At 38.0% G+C, this 27,457-nt stretch overlaps 1 protein-coding gene across 3 annotated transcripts in view; it reads right to left on the bottom strand.

Moving 5' to 3' along the window:
* The window catches only part of Rere (arginine-glutamic acid dipeptide repeats), a 379,832-nt gene that overhangs the window by 310,372 nt on the left and 42,003 nt on the right, over window positions 1-27,457 (bottom strand). Inside the window, exon 1 of one of the 3 annotated variants that reach the window (XM_074081437.1) lies at window positions 1,019-27,457. The exons of 1 other annotated variant lie outside the window; for it this stretch is intronic. The gene's annotated coding sequence lies outside the window, so the exon portion shown is untranslated. The remainder of the gene's footprint in view (window positions 1-1,018) is intronic. One more of the 3 variants, XM_074081435.1, reaches the window with a different exon arrangement.

Genomic DNA, 27,457 nt, shown 5'->3' with positions numbered 1-27,457 from the left:
ACCTGTAATGCCAGGCAAAGATTGGAAAGATTACAGTTGGAAGCCAGGCACAGTGGTACATGCCCATAATCCCAGCTACAGAGGCCTAGGTAGAAGAATGGTGCAGGCAAAAAAGTGTAAGATCCTTTCTGAGAAAATAACTAAAATCAAAAAAGGGCTGAAGGTGTGGCTCAAGTAGATTACTTGCCTAGCAAATGTGAAGTCCTGAGTTCAAACCCCAGTACCGCAAAAAAAAAAAAAAGTGGAAGAGATCTCATTTGAACTGCAGAACAGTTCTGACTTTTATCAATGTACAAAAATCAAACAAAATTACTCACTCCTCAGAGCAAAGAGCAATGGCACTAGGTACAGCACATTTCAACATTTCAACTTCTCTTCCAGAACACTTCAGAATACAACACTCAAAACTCTATCAAGCAAAATGCTGACACTAAATAAAAGTTTCAAATAGCCTAATATTGCCAGGGGCCAGTGGCTCATGCCCGTAATCCTAGCTACTTGAGAGGCACAGAAGGATCTTGATTCAAGGCCAGCCTGGGCAAGTAGTTCTGGAAAATCTACCTCAAAAAAAAAAGGGCTGGTGGAGTGGCTCAAGTGGTAGAGTGCCTACCTAGCAAGTGTGCTCCAGTACTGACCCAAAATAATAATAATAAGGTTTATATTATCTAGCAATGTTTCTGCAGAAAGAAAAATTCTCAGAAAATGATTTATACGTATAGATATGCGAATGAAACACAGTATGGAATATAGAAACTTGAAGTAAACATCTATTTGAAAAGCGTGTCAAGTTACACTGCACTCCCAAGTCAGGAGGCAGACCGTGAGCCTACTACGGGACTGGCTGTGCTGTCTATTCTACTCTCTGTTGCTAAGGCTGTTCCCTCTGTTCAGAAGCCCTCTCTCTCCTCTCTCCATGGGGCAAACCTGAAATCTCTCCAAGATCCAGCTCAGTCTTTTCCTATTCTGAGACACCTACTCAGAATTTCTTGCACAAAAGTCTACAGCACATCATACATACCTTTATTCTGACACTGCCACACGCTGTAATTTGCTTAATAATCCTCTTCTCCTTCCTCACTCCTCTAGAAAGGCAAGAAAAATCTCTTCTTTATCATTAAATCCCACAGTAGACCCTCAATAATAAATATCAGGTAAGTGAATAAATGTTAATTAAGGAGGAGGAAAACTTTATGAAATGAGTAACAGCTTAAACGAAGACTTAGGCTTTGTCATTGCACTTAATATGTTGACTGGTGTAGATGCAACAAAATTGTTACAAATACATCATTTAAGAATAAGCAGAAAATGCCTTTGTCCCATGCCTAACAATTAAGGTAAAGCAAAATATAAAAAGTCTATTTCTGAGAGGAAAAAATAATAATAATTTGACCAGCTAACATAAATTTAAAGATATTATATTAAGGAAAAAGACTGCTAGTTTCCAAGATGAGCAGTGCCTAACTAACATACTAAATATAGCAAAAGATTCAGTTTATTTGCATTCAATAATGAAAATCAAACATTACAACATGACATTCCACAGCACACTGTGCTTCCACAGGAGAAAATCAATACATCCCATTCGTTTTCAGTAACTTGTTTACTCAACCACAGTTCCAGAATCATTACGCAAAGCAAACTGTATTCTCAAGCATGATGAAATAAGAGGAAGGCCCTCTCTGACACCTACTCCAAAGGAAATCTCTCTCTCTCTCTGATTGACAAGGGAATTTACCCAGGGCTAGGACTATGTGCAGCAAAAGTTGCACAGCTGAATTAGTATGTAAGGTTACTCTGCCATTTTAAGGGGATATTTGGCCAAATTACAATATTGGTGGTAATTTTATCTCTCCATGGTCATTGGAAACGATAGATTCTGGAAGCTGCTTTTTTTTTAAGGCAGGGTCTCACTAAATAGCCTAAGCTGCCCTTGAACTCTCAATCCTTCTGCCTCTGCCTACTAGGATTACAAATGTGCACTACCATGCCAGATCCTGGAACTCAATTTTCCATACCAAGTAAAGCATTAAAGGAAGTACAACTTGAAAAGTTAAGCTTTTTTTATTGCTGTCTATTAACATCATTCTCACAGTCTACCTGGAGGAAAAAACTTAAAGAGTATTCAATAATGTTGTACTAATCTTTAATCCTTCTTAAGATACATGGCAGATAACTGCATTATAGAATTTAAATGTGTACAAGTTTATTAACACTATTTGTTTAAGAAAGATGTAAGGTGCTGAGGTGGTGGTGCATACCTGCAATCCCTGCAACTGAAGAGGCAGACAAAGGTAAGATTGTGAGTTCAAGGCCAGTCCGGGGGAGCATGGCTAAAGTGGCACAGCACTTGCCTAGCCAGCAGGAGGCCCTGGATTCAAAGGGAGGGAGAGAAGGGCTGTCTAAAGAAAACAACATTTATATATTTATTCCTCTTTCTTATATACAGTATCAAATCACAACATTGTATTATTTTCTTATTGGATCAGCAATACTTTACAACTGCTAGTACAAGCAGAAGACCCTCATAACAGACCGAGAAACACAAGCCTGTGAACAGCACTGCACCATGGTGCCACCTTGTATATCAGGGGCTTCCTTCCAGTCTCATTCATTATTATCACAACAGCAAATATCCAGGTGACTTTTTCTGACATAAGGTATGCAAATGATCTTTTACTAAAAGGGATGTCACTCACCCCAAAAAAGAGAGGGAAACTTCATAGCAAAAAGAATTATAGAACTTTTTCCAGAGGTATAAAGCCCCATTTTGCAAAACACATTCTCCTATTAATACTAAATAATATAATCCTCAGTTTTTACTCACTGGCTTCTCAAGGTCAAAAACTGTGAAACATTTTAGCTTTGGGGACAAAAAAGGAAGGGATAAAAGAACGCAGGCTACAGTATAAAACTCAAGGCTGTATTATGAGTAGTAGTAAGGCCTCGGTTTTAGAAGCAAAACACTGGCTATGCAGTATATATGACCTTAACCAACAATGCCTCTCAAAGTCACAAAATACAGTGAAAACTGAAACATACACACACACACACACACACACACACACACCCTTCCTGATTACTAGTCCATTTCTGCTGTCATTCAATTATGTTCACTTAGCTTATTGCACCTATACTGATGAGGGTCTGGCCAATCTGATCATAATATAATAGCTTATACTCTTCTATCTTACCCAATACTCAGCACAATTCTGATATAAACAGATTAGATAGATAGATAGATATCATTTTCTATAATGTGTTAGTATATACATCCATAGTGTAATAGAGGAAAGCCAAACAATAAAAGTCAAACTGTAAGAAGGCCTCAGAGTTATTACATTCACAAAAGCGTTCCTTTTACTTGTACATGGCTCACTCCCCAACCTCTTTACTCAGACCTGACTTTCTCCAGCCATTCTGTAAACCTGCCAAATTCCACCCAGCACATCCTTTCCCCCTTGCATGCTTTAGTTTTCTCTTATCACTAAGATAACAGGCTTATTACTGCCTGTTTCCTCCCACTAGAATGTTTCTCCATAAATAAAGGGATATTTCGGCTTGTTTTATTAACTGCTGCTTCCTCAGCACTGAGAACTGTGTGTGAAAATACAGTAGATGCTCAATAAATATTGGTTGAATGAATGAAAATAGGCCCAGAAACTGATGCTAATACTGAGACTGTAAAATGGAAAACTCTCTAAATAGGAGCAGACACATATTCGAGAGGTGACTCCCTTTAATTTAACACAGCCCAAAGAACTTCACAAAATTAAACTGCTACTCAACCTGCAACCACACATTCCTAAAGTTGCCCGAGTAAATGCTCAAGTACTTTTTAAAAAAAAGTGAAGCGTTCTATGCCCTGCTGCAGACTGGAGAAACTCTACTATAGAAAATGTAAATTACTAGGCTGTCGGAATGGCTGAAGAGGTAAGGGTGGTAAGAGAGCCTACCTGCCCACAAGCATGAGGCCCTCAGAACTGATTTAAATTATCACTTTACCTAATCCCTCACTCTTTCCTAAACTCAAGGTCTGCATTCAAGCAACAAAGGAGAATTCTCTAAATATTCCTACTCCTCCCTTAGTCCTGTACCTGATTATCCTAATATTAGTTCCCGTCCTGTTACTAGAAAAAATTCAAGAAGGTGTACTTACTAATCATTTTATTACTATATACCTTATAACTCCATATAATCTCATCTAAGCCTCAAGATAATTCTGTGCGGAAAACACCACTATTTACCTCTAATATTTTATACACACTGAAACTAAACACAGAAAAATTAAGTAACCTGCCCAAAGTTATTCTGCTGGGAAGTGAAGGAGCTGAGACTCAAACATGGGCTCTAGTTCATTCACATGCATAAGTCAGAAACTCCAGCAATCATTCCAGACTCTCCAAGCAGCCCCATGCTTCAAGATCCTCCCTCTATTCACTTGAACACCATCACTCCCTTAGTTCAGACTTTCCCTGTCTCTGACCTCACTTACCACTGGAGTTGCACAGGCCACACTGCTGTTTCTTGTATTATCCTTTTTCCATCTTTTCTCCAAGCTATCATGATTCTCTTCATTTTCAAACACACTCTTCATGCTCCAAACCAAGCATAAGTTTGGGAACCCTAGTTAAGTGTCAGAAGCAGATGGCTATGTTTTTCCATCTGAGTACTCACATATTAATTCCAAAACTCATGGCTTATTGAGACTCTCATTCCAAGTAGAGAAAAACTGGTGGTACACAACTCCACCTGCTGGCCTGAACTTCAAGAATACCAAAAGCCTGAACTTCAAGAATTTCAAGAACCTCATCTCACCTACCCCCACCTTCCCAAATTACTCTTTCTTTTCTTATCTAATCAAAACTGCCATTCTAGCCAGGAAAGGTGGCACATGCCTGTAATCTCAGTACTTAAGAGGCTGAAGCAGAAGGGTCATTAGTTCAAGGTCTGTGTTAATCACATAGTGAGACCATCTTTTTTTTTAAAAAAAAAAAAAAGCCATTTTTAGAAGGCCCAAATACTTGATTTAAAGTATTTCAATAATAAGGTTACCTAAGCATACATATTTTAGAAGAGGAATAAATTAAACAAATGGGTTTCTAATCAGGCAATTCATTGACATGAAAGATAATAATGATGGTAACAATAACGGGTAACATGTTATCAAGATCTAGTAAGCTGTGTGCCAGGTACTGTTTTTCTTGCTTTACAAGTATTTAATCACCTATTGCTTTAATCATCACAACTATTCTACGAAGTAGGTATAATAGTAATTATTACTATCACAATTTTTGGATAAGGAATTTAAGAGCTAGAGTTGTGTAACACATTCAAGGTCACACATTAAGTGGTGTCAGGATTAAAAGCACTAGCTGCATAGATCCAATACAACTGTTAACAACAGCAGCCAAGTGAATGTAATTACTTGGGCTGCAGGTGTAGATCAAGTGGTACAGTGCCTACCCAGCAAGTATGAGGCCTGAAGTTCAACATTAGTAATGCAAAAAAAAAAAAAGATTAAAGGCCCAGTCCCAGAGTCCAAACCATACTAACAACTTCACTACAGTGGCTAACTCTATCAGAAATACATAAGATCACTGCCAGCTTATTGGTTCATTTTTTAAATGTTTCTTGAGAGGACTTAGTACATTCTGAGACGGTTTCCTGCCACTAGAATTCAACTGTAGATGATGTTTTCATAGAATTTACAGTTATTGGAGGCATATATTATTGGATAACAATATAATTTTCCTTTGACAAAACAAAACAAAAACAGGAAAAGGTAACACAGTGTGATGAGCTACTTTAGACTGTGGCCAAGGAGGACCTCCCTGAGGACTAATACTGAAGTGAGATCTAAATTGTAAGAAGAATCAATCAGGGCCGGAGGTGTGGTTCAAGTGGTAGAGCCTTGCAAGCACAAATCCCTTGTGCTTGAGCTCAAACCTCAGTACTACAAAAAAAAAAAAAAAAGGATGAATCATTTAAAGCAAAAGCTTGATGCAAAGTCTTCCAGGCAGGGGGTTATGATAAATGAGGTGCAATGAAGTAAGCATTAGCTTGTCAGTTTCTCACACATCAGGACAAGACCACAACTAGTAAAACAAGGTGGACAGTCGCCAGAGATTCTATCAGACACTTAGAAGAGTCACCCATGAAAAGAAATCTGAGAAACAGAAGAGTTTTATATTTCTGAAAAGAACGCCCTGTCCCACTGTGTAAAAAACTGTACTACTGAGGGACAAAAGAAGACTACAGAGGAATAAGGAAGAGGTTATTACTGGTAGAACCATGCATGGCACACATCAATGTTTTTTTTTAAATAAATGAATGCTGCCATGGTAAAGATAAGATAAGTACAGCATGTGTAGAAATTATACTAACTCTGATCAGCACAACTAACGAGTGTCAGAAACCAAGTAATTTTTGAAGAACAAATTAAGCGTTCACCCAGGCTTTTTCAGCACCATCTTGCTCAAACAGGTCATGTAAGAGCTTCGATTCTGAGGTGGACCTTCCATTCAGATCTTGATTCCATTCTCTATCAGCAAGTTATTCCCCTTTCTGCCACCATCATCACAATCAATAGCAGCAGTAATAGTCATTGTTGTGCTACTGTAACTCCCCACTCCTCTCCTCACTCAGCCTTCTCACCATTCTGTCACCGTAGTCTTCTCTTCACCTATTAATGCTATAGATAGCTCCGAAAATAGCCTAATAAGTTCAAGCAATCAATGACCTTTGACCTTAGATTAGTTTGCAACACCCTCTTAGACAACTGTTAGCTTCTTCAAAGAACTTAACTAAAGAAGCTCATTCTTAACACACACTATCAATTTGTTTACTGTGAAGACCTGACCTTCTGCAACTTTCTACAGAAGCTGACTAATATGGATCAGTTCACCAATGTCTACAATTTCTCATCAGGAAAGAGCAGTGTTAAATTTTCTAAGAATTATACTGACATATTTAGTTCTTTTGTGGTTTTTTGTTTGTTTGTTTGTTTCCACACAAACCCACTCCATTCCCTCTCAAAACTTAGTAAATATTCCAATTAAACTCTAAAATGCTACATTATTTTGTATCTCCAAAATATCTACTACCAAAATAAGATTTTCCCTTTCCCAAAAACCAAAGATTAGAAAAGAAAAGAAACACCACTTTTCTATCATGAACCAGAACAGAAAAAACACTCATTCATTACAGATACAGTGGTCAATCAACAAATGATACCCTACTCAGGCTCTGCCTCTGATTTGTGTAATTCTGTATTGTCTTCCTTTTTGTTTTTTGTTTCCTTGTCCTAAAATTCTTTAGTTTTAGCAACTAAATACAATCATACTCTTGCCACCAACTAGCCCATATTAAGTATCACAGATTTTTTATAACGTACAAATAGTGCCTTTAAACCCAGAGTTAGACAAAAGATATATTTTGTCTACTGCTAGAATCACATTATTTTACTATGAATGCCTTAAAGTATTACAAACACTATTGTTTAGGCATAGAATCTTAGAATACTATTTTCCTCTAGTATGACAGTTGACATTATGTAAGTACCAAACAGACAGTTAATATAGCAAGTATTCCTTTTATAAAGTGACAAGAAAAGAAGTATAGAAATGCTTCAAGATACATGCCTAGTGATAGGAACAGAACCTGCCAGGCTTCATGCAGCAGCTCATTCCAGCACACAGATCAGTACAATTGTAAACCTGGGTACTTGGAATGCTGAGATCAAAAGGATCATGTTTCAAGGACAGCCCAGGCAAATAGTTTATAATAAGATCCTATATCCAAAATAACCAGAGCAAAAAGGACAGGAGGTGTGGCTCAAGCAGAAGATCATCTATCCCCAAGTTCAAACTCCAGTCCCACAAAAAAAACCAAAAAAAAAGCTAAACACAGTACACAAAAAGAAAAACTACTAAGAAAATGTCATGCCAATTATAAAGTTTTCCCCATTCTATAGATATTGTCCTGAAAATGAACAATAAGCAGTATTTAAATGCTTATTAATATACATATTTTCATTCTCTAGTACATGGATAATATAATGAAGCAAATTCTGTATTAAAATCCTTTGGCTCTAGATGAAGACTGTGTAAAAAGATCTTTCTTTATCCTGAAAAAAGAGTAGTAGTTAGTATAGAAAGAAAATGGAAAAGGATGTTAAGGAAGGAAAAACTAGAATTTTAAATGGGAGTAGGATGTGCAAACTGGATCAAAGAAAAGATACACTCAATTTATCTTCTTTAGATGGTTCCTCCTACACACCTTTTCTACAGCATCTGCCAAGATTTACCAAGGAAATAGCTATGGATTCTCTAAGCTTTCAGAATTAAAGGTTATATTAACAGAAAGATTATCAAAGATTTTCACTGTCAAAAACAATCTTATTATGAACAATTTGGATTTATACTGTCTCATATAATTTTTTTTAAATGTCATCTTATAGTTAAACCAAAAACAAGGTCACAAATATTAGCTCTGATTTAACACAGCCTAAGAGCTTAAAGGATTACTTTTTTCATTCTTTTTTTTTTTTGGGGGGGGGGTGTGTATGTGGTGCTGGGGTTTGAACACAGGGTCTCAGACTTGCTAAGCAGGCACTGTACCACTTGAGCCATTCTGCCAATCCTGCTTTATGTTGGGTATTTTCAAGATAGGGGCTCACACAATTTGCCTGGGCTGGCTTCGAACCAAGATCCTCCTGATCTCTCTGCCTCCTGAGTAGCTAGGATTACAGGCATGAGCCACCAGTGCCCAGCTAAAAGATTCATAACAGACTTCTTTTTATACTAATTGAATAAAAAATAATTTTAAAGTACCTAGTAATAAGGATCAAGACATAGTTTGCAAAGCTGTTTTTGCTAAAAAGGTATTCTCTCACTTGCATGTAATGTTGAGCAAATGCTTGCTATCTTAAGATTTCGAGCAAAGATAAACTTTAAATATGCTGGGCACCAGTGGCTCAGGTCTGTAATCCTTCCTACTTGGGAGGTTGCTCTTCAAATAGGGTAGAAAAAAATTTAAAAATCAATGGTCATCCAAAAGTTTATCACGTGATGCTGAATTTTGACTTTGCTTTTATATTTCTAATTCTTCCACCTAGAAGAAGCACTTTTCTTGAAGTTTTATATTCTTGCACTAAACCATAGCTTTGAAACATCTTCAGTTATTTAAATTTTTTTAAAAAAGGAGGGCTGGGGGCATAGTTCAAGTGGTAGAGAGAACTGCCAATTAAGCTCAAGGCCCTGAGTTCAAAACGAGTACCACCAAAAAGAAGTTGGTCTTTTGTTTTTTGGTTTTTTTTAAAAAAAAAAAAAAAAGGAACACTCTTCATATCTTCATCTAATTATGAGATATGCAAGGCATTAAACTACATGATTTCTATGTTCCTTGCAAGAGAAATTCAGATTGGGAGAAGAATCTATCAAATGACATACAACTATTCAGTAATAATTCTGAAAAAGTAACTTAACACACATTTTATCTCACTGAGAGACGTATTACAAAAGTAGGAACTCTGAGAAGTTGGCAGTTAACAACACTTGTCCTTGGTCAGGAGGCTGTAAGTAAGCTAAGGTTTCCTGAAACCTAGCCAGTCTCCTTTTCTAGTTTACTTTCAACATTTCAAGTAATAAACCCATTTCCTTTACAGGAAACTGATATAATCAAAAAAAATAAAGGAAACTTTCCAAAGATAATTTATGTTGAAAATAATTTAAAGTACCAAACTTTAAAACTTCCCATAATTTTCAAGATTTTCCAGAAATATTTCAAAGTCCAATTTAAAGAAATTTTTATCAAGTTATTAATTTGCATACTGTTTTAATAATAATCATCTGTCCTGAGCTATTAAAGAGATGTATAGCATGTTATTTTAATAGGCCTAAATGAAAAAGGATCAATATTATTTTAATTTTTAAAGATCTGTTTATGAAATGCAATCATCCTTCATTAAAAATGCAAGCTGTACTTCAGTAAGACCTTAGCGTAAATGATTCATAGAGAGATCACTCTCCAGTATAATCTTCCTCTCCTGGGAGTTTCCTTCAGATATTTTATAAACCACTCAAGCTATTATTAAAACTGCCTCCCTGTGATGAGGCCTGGGAGGGGGACAGTGGGGAGGACAATAAAAATACATTTCCCCATTCCCCTTCACTGCTGCTTCTTCCATTTGAGTGACCTATACCTTTTCAGTCAGAAGTAAAATTCTTCATATTCCACTCATTTCTGTAATCATTTCTTTTCAGGTATTTAAGTTATGTTATGGTATTTTTAAAAAGTTATTCAGATTTTTAAAAGTCAGAAGGTTTTAATTCCCTTACCTATTCTGGTATTTAAGTGTGAGTGTGCCTTTTATTGAAATGAAGGGAAATCTGCCTTTTATGTAATGGATTTTAAAAGAATTTAAAATGTTAACCCATCAAAGAAAAGACACTCCAAATTTAAATTCAATTATCTTCAATTTAAAAATGCTAATGAAAATGGCTGTTTCAATACAGTAGCATCTGCCTCATTATAACACTTGGTTTTAACTAATAAATCCTTAATTATTAAAGTCTGGTATTCAATTTCTTTCATGTGATTAAACCAAACACATACTGCTACAATTATAAGTATCTGGGATAAATTACTTACAATCTATCAAGAAAAAGCCTTGCTCCTGATGCTCTGGCTGATAAATAAGACCCCAGTATCTCTGGGACACACCTAGAAAACATTAATTAAACATTTGGGCTTTGGCATATGTAGGTGCTACCTTTTTTTTTTTTTTTTTTCTTGTACTGGGGCTTGAACTCAAGGCCTACACCTTGTGCCACTCTACCAGCCCTATTTTGTGATTGGTTTTTTCAAGTTAGGGTCTCACAAAGTATTTGCCCCATCTGGCTTCAAACTGCAATCCTCCTGATCTCTACCTCCTGAGTAGGTAGGAGTATAGGCATGAACCACTGGTGCCAGGCTGTAGGTACAACATTTGTTAGCTAGCAAATTATTTGACTCTGCTGGGTACTCAAGCATAACATACAGAGTAATCTGCTTGTGCCAATGGACCAGCTTCTTCCCAAATGCGTTTTCAGAATCAACATGTCAAAACTGAATGCAATCACATAACCTAATTCCGGCCTTCAAAAGCAGGCTCCACCTCCACCCAACCTGATGTTTTTATTAAGGTGTTACAGAATATATTGAACTAAGGTATTACTGCACATCATGATGTCTATTAAGGTTGAAATCCCTGAGAGAATGTTTGATTTTCAAGCCTTAATATATGTTAGGAAGTTTCTCATTTGTTCTCCCACCTCCAATTCATTTTTTCTCTTCTTTCTTTTTAATCAGTAACACTGACAGTACTGACTGAATATTTTTACAATAGAGTTGCAGAGTATGTGTGTTCAATCGTTAGGCTTCCTAGAAGATTCATTACAGTTACATTAGAAAGTCAAATCAGGTAATTCTACAGTCTGGTGAAAGCTAGCATATGAAAGGAGGTTAATACAAAAGAATTTCATTTTAAATAGAGGACATTTAAGACTTAAAAAAAGCAACATTATGATAAACTTTCTAAGATATTTGTTCTGGAGAGCCCATACTTCACAGGTCTAATTTCAGGGATGTCTAATGCTGTTCTAGGAAAGAGTGAACAAGCAGGGAAGGAAGCTGTTTTATCTGCAAGGTCTGCCATCTTACAGGATCTTGGGATCCTCATGTCAAGAACAGTACAGACGTAAGCTTTACCCACACTCCTTCAGTAAGAATCCATGGCTTTCTGACTATGCTGATAAGGTGGGATCAAGAAAAAGTGAAGGTATGTTTACTAAAAGCACTGTAATGGTTTTGAGTGATTCTAATACTCAGAAAGATAAGTAAAACTAAAGGATTTTCAGATCTAATATATATTTACATGACAAAATCAATAGATTAACTGTTTCGATGATTAGTACAGCAGGTATAGAAAAAAATGTTCTCAGACATGTTTAACTGGCATTTCTGTATAATAATTTCCCTCATTCTAGACTTCAGGCTTCAGTAACTCCCTAACTAATCTTATTAATACGTTTGTTTCCACGGGTTTATAGGTAACAGAAATAAAAACTGACTACCTACTGAAATGAAAACCTTTCATTCAGGTACAGGTGATTTACAGAACATAAATTTCAACTTAATACGAAGACTCATCATTGCATGTGCAATTCGAAAGCCTTAGTACCATGGCAAGAAGGAAAAAGCAGCTAGCAGTCGTAACAGACATGGCAGGAGGCTGTCTTTGGAGCTACCCCTAGTGGTAGTACAGATGGACTTTGAGGGCCACTTGCTATGCTTAATTTAATATGAAGCTAAACAGAGTCAAAACATCTGGTGCACCACTGATGGTTATCATGATAAATTAAATCTGACATCACACACAAACCCATTAAATATTCTATTATGTCCCCCCTTTTACCTAAAACATAAAACGAAAAATCTACATCTGCTCGTTTTTCATCTCCTAACAATTTTCAATTGTAGAAAAGGCAGTTACTGTGGAATCTTATGTTTACACAATTTAGGGACCTTCTTCAAGAGAAAGAAACTAGCCAGGCACCAGTGGCTCACGCCTGTAATCCTAGCTACTTGGGAAGCAGAGATCAGGAGGATCTTGGTTTGAAGTCAGACTGGGCAAATAGTTCACAAAACCCTATCTCAAAAAAAAAAAAAAAACCTTCAGAAAAAAGTACTGGTGGAGTAGTTCAAGGTGTAGGCCCTGAATTCAAGCCCCAGTACAGAAAAAAACTACAAAATCTTGTAAATAAAATGCAAGTGAAGGTCCCTTTGCTGTATGCTTCATCAGCTCTTCACCTCTGGGAAGGGCTGAAAGTCAGTGTTAAGAGTAAATGGTATACCAAGTGGTACACAGAATTGGCAAAAAAAATACAAAAATGGGGGGGGGGGTTTGCCAGTGGCTCAAGCCTATAATCTTAGCTAGTTCAGAGGCTGGGCTGAGATCAGAAAAATTGTGATTAGAGGCCAGCCCAGGCAAATAGTCCTTGAGACCCCATCTCCAAAAGTAATCAGAGCAAAAATGTACTGCAGGCCATGTCCCAAATGGTAAGAGAGCCTGCTTTGCAAGCATGAAATCCTGAGTTCAAACTCCAATCCCACTTAAAAAAAAAAAAGACACAAAAATGTAGAAAGCAGGAGCTGGTGGAGTGGCTCAAGTGGTTGAGCACCTGCCTAGCAAGCATGATGCCCTGAGTTCAAACTCCAGTATCACCAAAAATAAAAATATATACAGCAGGCAAGTTAACTGACAACCTGCAGAGGAGTAAAGATGACTTTCTAAGTAAGCACATCAGAAAGTATTAACTGCATGCTGAGAATTGACTGAGAAATGTTTCTAAAGCACAGAGCTCTAAATCTGTGGCAGGCTATGGAAAAAGTTACTATCATAAGAGAAAGAAGAACCAGGTGCCAGTGGCTCACACCTATAATCCTACCCACTTGGGAAACTGAGATCAGGAGGATCTCAGTTCAACACTAGCTCAGGCAAATACTTCATGAGACTCTACCTCCAAAATAATCAAGAGCAAAATGGACCGAAGGCATGGTTCAATCGGTAAAACACCTGCTTCGCAAGCACAAAGCCCTGAGTTCAAACCCCAGAGCCACCAGTAAATAAATAAAAGAACCAAATTATCAATTTGATAATAGCTATTGATCAAGCACCAATTTTTATAAACTATTTCATAAAACAGAATTAGATCATCTCTAAGAATCTATTATTAAAAAGAGGCAGAGTGACGTCTGAAATTGAAATAATCACTGCCTAAACTGCAATATTCAAATTATTGCATTCTATTATTACAACTTTTAATCATATTCAGTGAAAATAATTTTTAATTCTAATGCTGTAAAATACAGCCTTACCCACTTTTTAAACCAAAAGGACTTAAACTTTGATTCTACATCTGACAGAAGACACCACACCATGTAATAAATTCAGTACTATCAAAATGAGAACCATATTTCTGTTTAACTTTTTTCATCTTGACTCAAAAGTTCTAAAAAAGAAAAAAAATTATTAAAATTAATGCATCAAACCATAATAACCCTGTTCCTTTTATTACAGGTAACATACTCTCTAAAATATTAGTCTACTTTGCTGCAGTAAAGTTCTCTGTGAAGTTGAGGAGCCCAGTAACATCAGGAGAAAAAAGTAAAACTATATTAATTTTGCACTGAAAATGTTATAGTTTTAGTAGGTAGGAAACTTTGGAAATGGCTCCTTCATTAGAAAATCACTTAATTCTTCCTCACTGCTTTGCACTAGGAAACTGGGGGCATGGCTCAAGTGGTAGAATATCTGCCTACCAAGCACAAGGTCCTGAATTCAAACCCTAGTATTGCAATAAATAAATAAATAAATAATAAATGAAAGATAACGAAACTACTTACCACACCACATAGGCGTGGTGCATGCCTATAATCCCAGCACTCACACTTAGAAAGCAGAGGCAGGAGAATCATAGGTTCAAGGTCAGCCTCAACTACATAGTGAGACCACCTCAAAAAAAAAAAAAAAAGCAATTGTCAAAAAACAGCAAATACCTCTAAGTAAGTATTTACCTATTTCTATGAAATAACATTTTTTTCTAATAACCATTTTCCTAGAAGGACTTTCCCTAAGCTAGCAAGTTACTGCTCCATTTCTCCTTCACTGAATAATCAATTATTTCTGAAATTAACACTGAAGAAATACCACTAGAAATCCTCACCCTCTACGCACAGTTAAGTGAATGAACCACATGGGCTGCTACTAGAGTTTGGATCTTAAATGTTTCCCAAAGGCCCATGCATTAAGTCTGGGGTGCTATGGAGAGGTTTTAAGGTCATCAAGAGTATGCTCTTTAAGAGAACTGTTTGTTACAGGTCTCTTCCCCTTCCTCTTCTCTCTCTTTCGTTTCCAGCCATGAGGGAGTGGCTCTGCTCCTCCACACACTCCTCACCATGATGTGCCTTGACTGAACATAGACTGAATTCTCCAAAACTGTGGTCCAAAATAAACCTTTTAGCTTTGTTGTTGTTGTATTTTGGTGATCCTAGGGTTTTGAACTCAGTGTCTTGTGCTTATTAGACAGGCACGCTACCATTTGAGCCATGCCTTCAGCCCAAACCTTTTATCTTTGTAAACTGACTTATCTCAGGTATGTGTCAAAGTAACAGAAAGCTGATTAGCACAGCTACCAAAATCAAATTCTCCAGCAAAAGGGACCAAAGTTTTGTATAATTTCCCACATCTTATCGGAAGAACAAATATAAAACAATGGGAAGAAAAAATATATATATACACTCATTATTGCTGGTTTGTGTATTTTAGATTTTATTGACTCTCCACAAAGCTGATCACACTTCGTTAAGAGAGCTGATATAAAAGACATGACTAATATTTTTTATTCAATTGAACTTCTGAGCTTTTTTTTATTATTCAGTATTATTAGACATTTTCTGTCTCCATTCACCAAAGACAATCATAAAGGTGTTGAATATTTAACAGCCATAATAGGCCATAAAATGGCATTCACAATAACCAAGATATATAAATGTCCATCAAAGGATGAATGGATAAAGAAAATGTAGTATAGGGCTGGGATGTAGCTCAGTGGCAGACTGCTTCCCTGGCATGCACAAGGCCCTGGGTTTGATTCCAGCACCAAAAAAGAAAAGACAAAAAAAAAAAAAAAAAAAGAAAATGTAGTATATACATACAATTTTTTTCAGCCTTTATAAAGAAAGAAATCTCCAGCCAGGCACCAGTGTCTCATGGCTACAATACTAGCTACTTAGGAGACTGACACTACTTAGAAGGATCTCCATTCGAGGCCAGTATGGGCAAATAGTTCTCAGGACTCCATCTCCATTAACTACAGCAAAATGCACTGGAGTTGTGCCTCAAGTGATAGAGCGCCTGCTTTCCAAGCACAAAGGCTTGAGTTTAAATCCCAGTCCCACAAAAAAAAAAAAAAAGAAAGAAAGAAAGAAAAAATCCTGTCATTTGCAACAACATGGATGAACCTGGTGGACATTATGTTAAGTAAAATAAGCCACACACAGAAAGACAAGTATCATATAATTTCACATATGTGGAATTTTAGAAAGCTAAACTCAAGAGAAGTGGAGTAGAATGATGGTTTTGATGGTTTTCAGGGGCTGCAGGGCAGTGGGAGGAAGGGGATGAGGCTGGGGAAATACTGGTCAAAGGATACAAATTTTCTGTTAGGTAGGAGAAATAAATTCAAGACATCCTGCAGAACATGGTGACTACAGTTACTACTGTAGTCTATTCTTGAAAATTACTGTGTGGATTCTAAGTGTTCTTGCCTCAAAAAATGGTAAGCATGTGATGTAGTATATATTCAACTAGTTCGACTTAGCTAATTAACAATATATACATATTTCAAACATAATGTACACAATAGTATATGTACAAGTTTTATTTATCAATTAACAAATGGGAATATCCTCTCACCTGAACATACTATCTTAAAAAGATACTCTGAGCCAGACCAGTAACTCACATCTCTAATCCCAGCTGATCAGGAGGTGGAGATCAGGAGGATCGACGTTTGACACCAGCCTGGGCAAAAAGTTACCAAGACTCTATCTCAATGAATAAGACAGGTATGGTGGTATGCACCTGTGATCCCTGCCTTCAAGGAAGCATAAAAAAGGAGGATTGTGGTCCAGGCAGGCCAGGCCAAAATGCAAGACCCTATTCCAAAAGCAACTAAAGCAAAAAGGGCTGGGTATGTGACTCAAGTGGTAACAAATGTAAAATTTCAAACTCCAGTACTGTGGGGGATTTAAAAAAAAAAAAAAAAAAAAGGATATTTATATAGGTTATCAAAGAAAGCAACACATGTTAAGTCACTGAAAGGTTGTATTTTTTTCCTTCAGAAAAATTAACATTGTACCTTCAATTATTACCTCTTTCTGACACATTAATAAGTGTAGAATCCTTTTATGTGAAAAATTACAAAAGCGGACTTCACAACTCAGAATTTACCAGAGCATCATCCCTTCAAAAGGCAAGGAAGAACATATTCAACAATGAGAAATAAAAAGACCAAGAGTACACAACTGAAATCAACCAGGGCACCTCTGCTGGTACAGGCTGAAGTGACAAGTATTAATTTCAAAACAGGGAATGAAAGACTTCTGCAATTGCTTTACAAGAAAATTAAAATTTTTCAAAGTAGACTGTTCCTAAAGGAGAAAAAAAAAAATCAGTGAACAAAAGAAATAACCAGACTAGAAACCACAAAATTCTTTATCTTCCCCTTGGAAGAATATGGTTTGGCACAGTTTTTGTTCATTTGTTGTTTTGTTTTGTTTTTTTTAATTAAACTCGAAAGAGTTGGGTTCCCATTCTATTCCAGTAAGTGACTAAGTTACTGTGCAACTATCTGCTCAGCAGGCTCAACTACAAAATGTCATAAAAACTTAGCACACCAAAAAGCTAACACACTGAAGCACACCTATCATCCCAGCTACTCAGATGGCTGAGACAGGAGAATGGCTTCAGTCCAGGAGCCTGAGGCCAGCCTGGGCAATATAGTGAGACCCCCTTATCAAAAAAGAAAATAAAAACCACCTTGAACACTAGTCAATTTAATACACATGAAGAAAAAAATTACAAAACTCAGACGTGAGGAGAAATCTTCCTCTTAATGCTCATTACACATAATTTACAATGATTTCTATCAATCATCACAGTCCAGAGACATTGGTTTGGATAAGACACCAAAGAAAACTCCAGCTGAATGAAAAGGAAGGTTCCTAGGTGGACAGAACAACTTTGTTAGCAATGTCTGGGAGGGGCTGGAAGAGCAGCTGAAGGTTGGAAGTCAGGAAGTAGGCAGCTGGTACCCCAGAAACTTGTACAGGCATCTGAGATTGTAAGCCTATTTTCAGTGGGTTTTTATTTATAATAATTGTTCCCTTATATGCTCTATAAATATTAAGTAAAATTCATTTTGAAAATCCAGCGGGTATCAGTTATGTTGAGTGAAAACAAAGAAATGGATTCTGTACAAAATTAGATTTTAAAAGGTGGGGGGAGGGCTGAGGGAAGACAGACAGACAACAGAACCAGCAAGAATCTAGTGGTTAACATCAGCTACCATTTCTGGAGCACTCATTATGTTCCAAGCACCAGGGTAAACCACCTCCATACATTATCCCATTCACTTACGTGCAGCCCTATGAGGCAGGTGCTATTGGTCTCCATTGTATGAATGAGGAGGCTGGGGCATGAGGAAGCACGTGGCTCTGAGAAGGGCACATGGCAGACAAGAATTCCAAGCCAATCTTTGCTCTCAGGCTCGTACTCAGAACCATTAAGATCTACTGTCTCCCCTGAGAGAAATCAAACCTCAAAGGAACAACCTAAATTCTTTATACAACATCTCTGTTCTGAAACAATCCTGGTTGAAAACTGGAGGCATTTTAAGTCTCATGATATGACATCTCAGTACAGACAGTGGACAGTAAACTCTTTAGGGATTTCATTCCATTTCAAGGCTTTACTACCCCACTCTCAGTACCTTCAACCTTCACTTCATTGCATACCTAACATCTTTCCAGCTGTCTAATGACAAAATCACTCAAGTAGTTCAATAAAAAGTTGTATTTACTTCATCATGTAATGCTTCTTGTGTTCCCAATTTTTTAATAGCACTGCCATATTCCTAATTATCTATACCTATCCCAATGAAAGACTAACAAGTGCTCCAACAATCGTCAGAACACCTGCAACAGCTCATATCTACTGCACCTCTTTACTTCCACTACCACTTAGGAAAGTTAGATTCCTATTACTTTTCACCAGTCTCCAGTCTGGGTGGAAAGCTCATCAAAAAAGCTCATCTCCCCCATCACCAAATAATCACCATTTCAAGACTCAGATCCAAAGCCTTCTCCATGCAACCTTTCCCCTTGCCAGAGGCCACTGCTTCCTCCTCTGAGCTGCCTAACACTTCAGGAGTACCTCGCTTGACCCTAACCCGTCACCTGCAGCCTCACATCACAAGTACCCAAACCAACCCACGAGCATCAGTCTCCCTATTGGAAGACCAGCTCCCCCAGAAGCAGACTCTGCTGAGAATAAGCTGCACACAGGGGGTGCTCAAATATTTCATAAATGAACAAGAATTTCTAAATCAGGTTCTGGGACACAGGTTTTTTACCACAATGTTTAATTTTTACCTACTTTTTTTAAATGTAAAAAATCTGTGAGGAATAATCATAGTTTCCACGGAACCACTGTTTTAGATTTTTTTTTGGCTCCTGGAATAGCTAGGGAAAGGTATGTATTTACCTGAGACAAACAATCAGCATTTACTCTATCTTCACCAACACCAGGAACCATCACTTCCTGAAACCAGTTTTGCTGATTCTGTTTAGGGTTTTTGGGGACAGGGTCTGTGTTGCCTAGGCTGACTCTGAACTCCTAGGGTCAAGCGATCCTCCTGACTCAGTTTCCTGAGTAGCTGGGACTATAGATGTGTACCACTGTGCCCCGCCAACTTTGGCACTCATGGATGAAGCCTCAGGAGGGGTTTCCTCTAATAAGGCACAAAATGATTCAAGATGACTACACTGTTTAAAACACCCTTACCATCTCCCCGCAGCTTCTTTTACAAACACTGATGTCTTTGGCATAAGGTCAGCTCCTCTTTTTCCCCCTTTATGACAAGCTTTATTGAGAAACTAAGCCATGTAAGTGAAGAGCTCAAAATGCCTGAATGAGCTAGGCCCATACAAAATTAATATTTTGCCTTCCAAAGTAAACACAACCCTTAAGAAAAGTAAAAATTAGAACAATAGTATGGTCCTTCCATTAGCAAAAATCTAGGCTTGGCTTGGAAGGGACAAAGAAATTAATACCCAGTAGGCTGAGAGAACAAAACGTGAACGCTGAAATTTCCTATTTGCAAACTACAGCAGGTTTTGGAGGACAAACATGAAACAGAACTATTTCTAGATATCTTAAAGAACGATAATATTTTCCTAGGTAAAGTCAGAGTCACAGAAACAAGTCCAGATTGTGTTTTAATTGTTTTGTGTCACCCTGGAAAATCACAGGATTCAATCTACTTCTCAGCTGACAAATAAGAAGTCCTTCTTGAAAGCCACCCAGGACTAGATTTCCCATGCAGTATTAAAAATAAACCCCTGACCTATAATTGAATAGCTAAAGGCTCTACTTAACTGAGTGTATTTATTCTCAAGCAAAAATCGAACTCAAGGGAAAAAAGCCCTCTGTCGCCTGTTGTGGTGTACCCATCTTAGACCTGTGATTCCATTCATGTCGCCCCTTGTCCTCTCCCTCAGTCAGTCTCCTCCCAGTCAAAGAGCACCCTCAGGGCAGGCTGCAGGGTAGACAGGTTCACCTGGAAAGTGTGCTCTTTTAACAGTAATGTATGGCTCTCTGTAGGATTCTACCCTAACTCCATCAGGAAAACACAAGAGGAAGCAAGGGATGCATGAGCATCAGGAAATACTGCCCTGGATCCAATTAAAATTTCAAGACAGAAAGCATTTAACTTAAATGTTTAAAGAGATTCTATGTGACGGCACATGCCTATAATCCCACTCCAAAGGCAAAGATCAGGAGGACTGTGGTTCAAGGCCAGCCAGGACAAAAAGGGAGACTACATTTCAACCAATAAAGCCTGGTGTAGTGGTGTACATCTATAATCCCTGCCACACAGAAGGCTGGCCAACCCAGCCAAAAATATAAGACCCTAATCTGAAAAGCAAACAAAGGCCTAGGGCATGACTCAAGTAGTAGAGTGCTTTCCCTACCAAGTGTGAGGCCTGAGTTCAAACCCCATTACTACAATGAATCAATCAGTAAAGCTACCTTCAACTACACATTCATTTAGCCAACCATGTGCCAGCCACAATCCCTGACAGTCCTTACTAGCTGGGTAGGAAGTATAGATTACAATCACAACAGGGTGAGCTGAGTACTCACAGTGGAAACTCAGGGAAAGCTCCATGGAGGAAGCAATGTCTAAACCACATTAGTCAGCTTCCCATCATTGTGCAAAATGCCTGAAATAACCTATTTATAAAGATAAAAGTTTTACTTTGGCTCAGACCATAGTGACTTAGTTCCATCACTTTGTGCCCATGGTGGCATAGTACATCATGGCATGAGTACATGGAGACGGTCTATTCACTTCACAGTGCTGGGGAAGCAAAGAAAGAGTAGAAGAGGCCAGAGTCCCACTATCCATGTCAAGGGCACACCCCCAAGAACCTAACTTTCTTCCACTGTGCTCCATCTCCTGAAGGTTCCTCCACCTCCTCTGCACCACAGGCTACTAATCAAATTCTTGAAGCACACGGGTGCTTTTGTTTGTGTGTGTGTATGTGTCGGTTTGTTTTTTTTTGTTTTTTTTTTCAAAAGATCTCACCGTGTAGTCCAGGCTGGTCTTGTACCCTCAATTCTCCTGCCTCAGCCTCCCCAAGTGCTGGAATTACAGAAGTATGCCGTCACACCTGGCTAACACATGCGCCTTTTGGGGAAACTTTCAAACCACAGCAAAAATGAAGCCTGAAAAATCAACACAGAATTGACCAGGCTAAGAAAGGAAAAATGTTCACTATCAAGAGCTTTACAAAGAGAATTAATACAATCAGGAACTTGTTTTTAAAAAAGATCAAAAGGCTCCAAAGAAGATAGGAAAGGGCCAATAAGTACAAGAAAAGATAGATGCTCAACACCTGTAGGAAAACACAAATCAGAACTACAATAAGGCACATTAAAAAGACAGACAATATTAAGTATTAGTGATGATGAATGGCAACTAGAAACCTCACAGGTGCTAGGGTAGCCACTTTGGAAAAGTTTGGCAGCTCTTCAAAATGCTAAGTACAGAAGTATGGTATGACCCAACAATTTTACTTCTAGATTATAGACCCAAGAGAAATGAAAACACATGTTCATGGCAGCATTATTTGTAACAGCCAAAAAGTGGAACCAATCCAAATATCTACCAACTAAAGAAGAAATCAAATGTAACAGTAGAGCACATGCCTAGCATATACAAGGCCCTGGAGCAGACTCCCCAGCAGCGCATATCATGGTATAAAGAAACAACTGCCTACAATTTAGCAAAGAAATGAAATGAATGAGGATGCATGCTACAACATAGGGGAACCTTGAAAACATTATACTAAATTAAAATAGCTAGTTACAAAACACTACAATGAATCATCCCCTTTATGGAGAACATCCTGAAAGGCAAATCTTTAGAGAAAGCAGATTAGGGTTGGCTTAGGTCTGGGGAGATAGGGAGAGAAGGAAATAACTGTTAATGGATACAGGGTTCCTTCAGGGCATAATTTAATATTCTAAAACTGGTAATCGTTGTACCACTCTGGGAATATACCAAAAAAAAAAGTGAATCCTAAGTTTTAAATGGCTAAACTGTATAGTATATGAATTATAACTCAACAAAGATGTTATAAATTTAACTCATTTGCTTTCTTTTAACATTGCTTTTCTGAGAGGGTAGGGAGAGTTTGGAACTGGGGTTTAAAGTCAGCCAGCCTCACGCTTACTAGGCAGGTGCTCTACCACTTAAGCCACACCGCCAACTGTTTTTTGTGTTGAGTATTTTGGAGATAGGGTCTCTTGAACTATTTACTGGCTTCAAACCACAATCCTGATCTCAACCTCCAGAGGAGCTAGGATTACAGCCGTGAACCACCAGCACCTGGATGGGTACTAAAAAGTTTAACTTTAATAAACTATTAATTTTATACACCAGCAGCTTGACATGAATTTAGGTATCCCTGACATGTAGCTTTTTTTTTTTTTGGTAGTACTGAGGTTTGAATTCAGGACCTCATGCTTGCTAGGCACGCACTCTTATCACTTGAGCCACTATACCAACTCTTTTTTGTGTTGGGTATTTTTGAGATAGGGTCTCACTTTTTGCAATCCTTAATCTGTTCGGGAGACAAATCATTTTTGTAATCCTAACTACTCAGGAGACAGACATCAGGAGGATTGTGGTCTTAGGCCAGCCCAGCCAGACAAAAAGGTGGCAAGACTCCATCTCAATTAAAAGCACACCTTTAATCCCAACTATGACAGAGAAATAGGTAGGAGGATCTAGGACCAAGTCTTCCCAATACAAAATACAAAAATTAAAGACCCTAAAAATAAGTAAAAAAAGTGTTGGACGCATAGCTCAAGTGATAGTGCACCTGTCTAGCAAGTGCAAGGCCTTGAGTTTAAATTCCAGTACCACCAAAAACACTAAAAATAAAAGCAATGAATGAGGAGAGAAATAAGCATCACCTATCTGGCACTGTCACAGACCTAGTCCAGAATATACAGATCTGATAGAGTGCCTGTGTAGCAAGCATGCGGCCCTGAGTTCAAACCCCTATACTGTCCTGACTACTTGGGAGGCAGAGATTGGGAAGAACACAGTTCAATGTCAGACCAGGCAAAAAGTTTATGAAACTCTACCAGTTGCTAGGCACAGTGATATACACCTCTCATCCCAGCTACATGAAGAAGCAAAAACAGAAGGCCCAAGCCAGCCCAGGCATAAAGTGAGACCTTATCTCAAAGCAAAGAAGAGTTGGCAGTGTGGCTCAAGGGGTAGAGCACGTGCCTAGCAAGTGTAAGGCCCTGGATTCAAATCCCAGAACCACCAAAAATAGTATAAACCATAATACCCATTCCAAAAGAAAATGGAAGCATAATTTATTAATTATACTTTAATATCATTTCCATCTCCTTTTTCCTCTAATAGCTAAGTCAGGATTCTAAACATGTTGTTTGAAAGAACTTTTTGGCAATGGTGGTAATATCCTGTATCTGTACAGACAACTGAGCACTTTAAAATGGAGCTGATATGACAGAACTTCATTTTTATTTAATTTAAATAGCCACTTGAGACTATAGTGTCTACCATATGGGGAATAGCAGATTTTTCTATTAAAGAAATTTATGGGCTGGGTTTGGTGTTCCACACCTGTAATCCCAGATACTTGGAAGGGAGAAGTAAGAGGATCAAGGCCAGAAGAGGGAGAGGAGGAAGAGGAAGGGAGAGGAGGAGAGAGGAAGGGAGAGGAGGAGAAGGGAAGGGAGAGGAGGAGAGTGGAGCTGAGGGAATGGGAGGGGAGGGGAGGGGAAAGGAGAGGAGGGGAAAGGGAGGAATTTTTGAGCCAGCTGGTACTCAAGAATCCTTTCAGTATTAAAAAGTTAAAACAAATACAGATGCTATGAAGTTACATCCCAATAAACTGGAAATACTATTAAGTCCAAAATCAATGTAATATGCCTAATCTATCAAATGTTGCAATTTAACAACACAGCACACCATAGACCATTGTTGTTTCACCCACATGACCGCATGGCTGGCTAGGAGCATTAACTTGAAGGCCCTGTCCAGCAACACAAAGACAGTACAATACCATGTGTCACTAGCCTAGGAAAACCTCAAAATTCAAAGTATGATTTCTACTGAATATATAATCACTTTTGCACCATCATCAAGTCGAAAAATCCTAAACTGAACCATGGTAAATTGAGGACTATCTGTAAGTGAATTGACTCATTCACTCATTTATACATGTAATAACACTGATTCTTGCCTTTGATGAGAGCCTTTGGTTAGATTCTCATAATGTAAGAGCTCCAAAACTTCAAAAATGTAGCAGTGGACTAGGAAGACAAAGGAAACTCATTGCATACCCCAGTATAGCTAAAAGAGAATCCAGTATAGGTGAAAGAAAAGGAGTCTTTTCCTTTGAGGAAAAATGTTTATCAGGCATTTTCTAAGTAAGGCCAGCAGTCAGCAAACGACAGCCCACAGACCAAAATCTAGAGTGTTTTTGTAACTCTAGTTTTTCTAAATAAGATTTTATTCGAACAAAGCCATACCATTCATTGTAAAAGTATATCAATGTTTCAGGCTAGAAGTATAGATTTGAATACTTGTGACAAAGATCCCAAAACCTAAAATATCTATTGTCTGACCATTTAGAGAAACAGTTTGCCCACCCCTATTCTAGACCAAAAAAATTTCTGCTGCATTTTATTTAGAAGAAAGAAGTAATTTCAAACTAGTGGAGTGCCTGTCTACAAAGTATGAAGCCCTGAGTTCAAACCCCAGTACCACCAAATAAATAAATAAATAAATAAAGATAAATACATAAATAAATTTTAAAAAATTTTAAAAAGAAGCAATTCCAAGGAAAAAAACAATGACATATAGAAGATTTATTTAAAATACACTCGGCTCTCTATATCCATGGGTTCTACATCTGTGACATCAACCACACACAGTGAAAAAGAAAAGTATTTGGGCAAAAAAGCCTGTGCCTCTGCTAAACATGTACAGAACTGCTTTTCTTATCCCAATCTCTAAACAACGCAGCATAGCAATCATTTGCATGACACTGACAGAGTACTAGCTATGGTAAGTCCAGAGGACTGAAATGTACAGGAGGAAGTACACGGGTTATGTGCAAATACTGTGCCACTTTATATAAGGGACTTGGGCATCCACAGGTTTTGGTATGCATTATGCATGGTGGGTCCTAGAAGCAGTAATTTGAAGATATGAGGAATGACCCACACAACTATGCAAGATCCACTGAGCCATTAAATGACTGCACAGTCGCAAAGTCATAAGCAGGTTGCTTAATTCAAAATGATAATCTTGGAAGTGCATGATGGCCCATAACTATACTCCGAGCTACTCAGGAGGCTGAGGTAGGAGGACTGCTCCAGCCTAGGAGCAACACAGAAAAACTCACCTCAGAAAAAACTCATTAAAAAATCTCATATCTTTAAAATACTACACTCTGAGGCATTCTAACAAATCTAAAACACACTGCTATTTTTTTGAACAACACTAATACACTGAACATTTTATTCATCATTGAAAGTTCTGTTTTCTAGATGCAAAGAGCTGGTATCACTGAGCACAATGTCTTCATCCATAACAGAGAAAATATACCCCTTTATTGTAATGCTCCAGTTAGGTACTATCATGAGGTTCAGTACCTGATACAGAACAGGTACTTAACAACTGACTAGAGAAGGTCATCATTCCCTGTGGATTATGGACAAGAAATGTTACCCAGAGATTAACAGCACAAGCTCAAGAAATGGACTAAATCAGTCTACTTATAGCCCTACTGCTACAAGCTGTGCCCATAGTTTCCTCATCTTAAGAAATAACAGTACTGAGATGCCATGAAGAACATGACAAGGATAAAAATGTCACAGAAGTTCTGTGGAAAACTGCAGGAACTCAGTGAAGTGGTATATTTTAACAGCCTACCTAGTTGGGCATGGCGATGCATGCCTGTAACCTAATACTCAGGAGGCTGAAGCAGGAAGAGCAGCCTGGGCTATTATCATGAAACCCTGTCTCAAAAAGCAAAGTGGGATATCTGCACTGTCATGTTTACTGCAGTAGTATTCACAATAACTAAGATATGAACTCAACCGAGGTACCCGATATGACAGATGAATGAGTAAAGAAAATGTGGTAGAAAAACACAAAGGAATTATTGAGCCAGTTTTTAAAAACTGAGGGCTGGGGGCATGACTCAAGTTTCAGAATGCCTGCCTAGCAAGCATGAAGCCCTGAATTCAAACCCCAGTACCTTCAAAAATAAAAGAATGGGGTTGGAGACGGCTCAAGTGGCAGTGTCTGCCTATTGAATGGAAAGCTCTGAGTTCAAATCCCAGTACCACAAAAAATAAAAGAATAAAATCCTTCTTGGGGATATACCCAAAAGACTGTTACTCCAGAGGCACCTGCACATCCATGTTTATTGCGGCACTATTCACAATAGCCAAGTTATGGAAACAGCCAAGATGCCCCACCACTGACGAATGGATTAAGAAAATGTGGTATCTATACACAATGGAATTTTATGCAGCCATGAAGAAGAACAAAATGTTATCATTCGCTGGTAAATGGATGGAATTGGAGAACATCATTCTGAGTGAGGTTAGCCTGGCTCAAAACACCAAAAATCGTATGTTCTCCCTCATATGTGGACATTAGATCAAGGGCAAACACAACAAGGGGTTTGGACTATGAGCACATGATAAAAGCGAGAGCACACAAGGAAGGGGTGAGGATAGGTAAGACACCTAAAAAACTAGCTAGCATTTGTTGCCCTTAATGCAGAGAAACTAAAGCAGATACCTTAAAGCAACTGAGGCCAATAGGAAAAGGGGAACTGGTACTAGAGAAAAGGTTAGATCAAAAAGAATTAACCTAGAAGGTAATACCCACGCACAGGAAATCAATGTGAGTCAATGCCCTGTATAGCTATCCTTATCTCAACCAGCAAAAACCCTTGTTCCTTCCTTTTATTGCTTATACTCTCTCTACAACAAAATTAGAAATAA

Source organism: Castor canadensis, chromosome 7, assembly GCF_047511655.1.
Source record: "Castor canadensis chromosome 7, mCasCan1.hap1v2, whole genome shotgun sequence".
Taxonomy (NCBI): Eukaryota; Metazoa; Chordata; class Mammalia; order Rodentia; family Castoridae; genus Castor; species Castor canadensis.
Note: the sequence above shows the minus strand (reverse complement) of the source record. Positions and strands in the feature narration are given on the sequence as shown.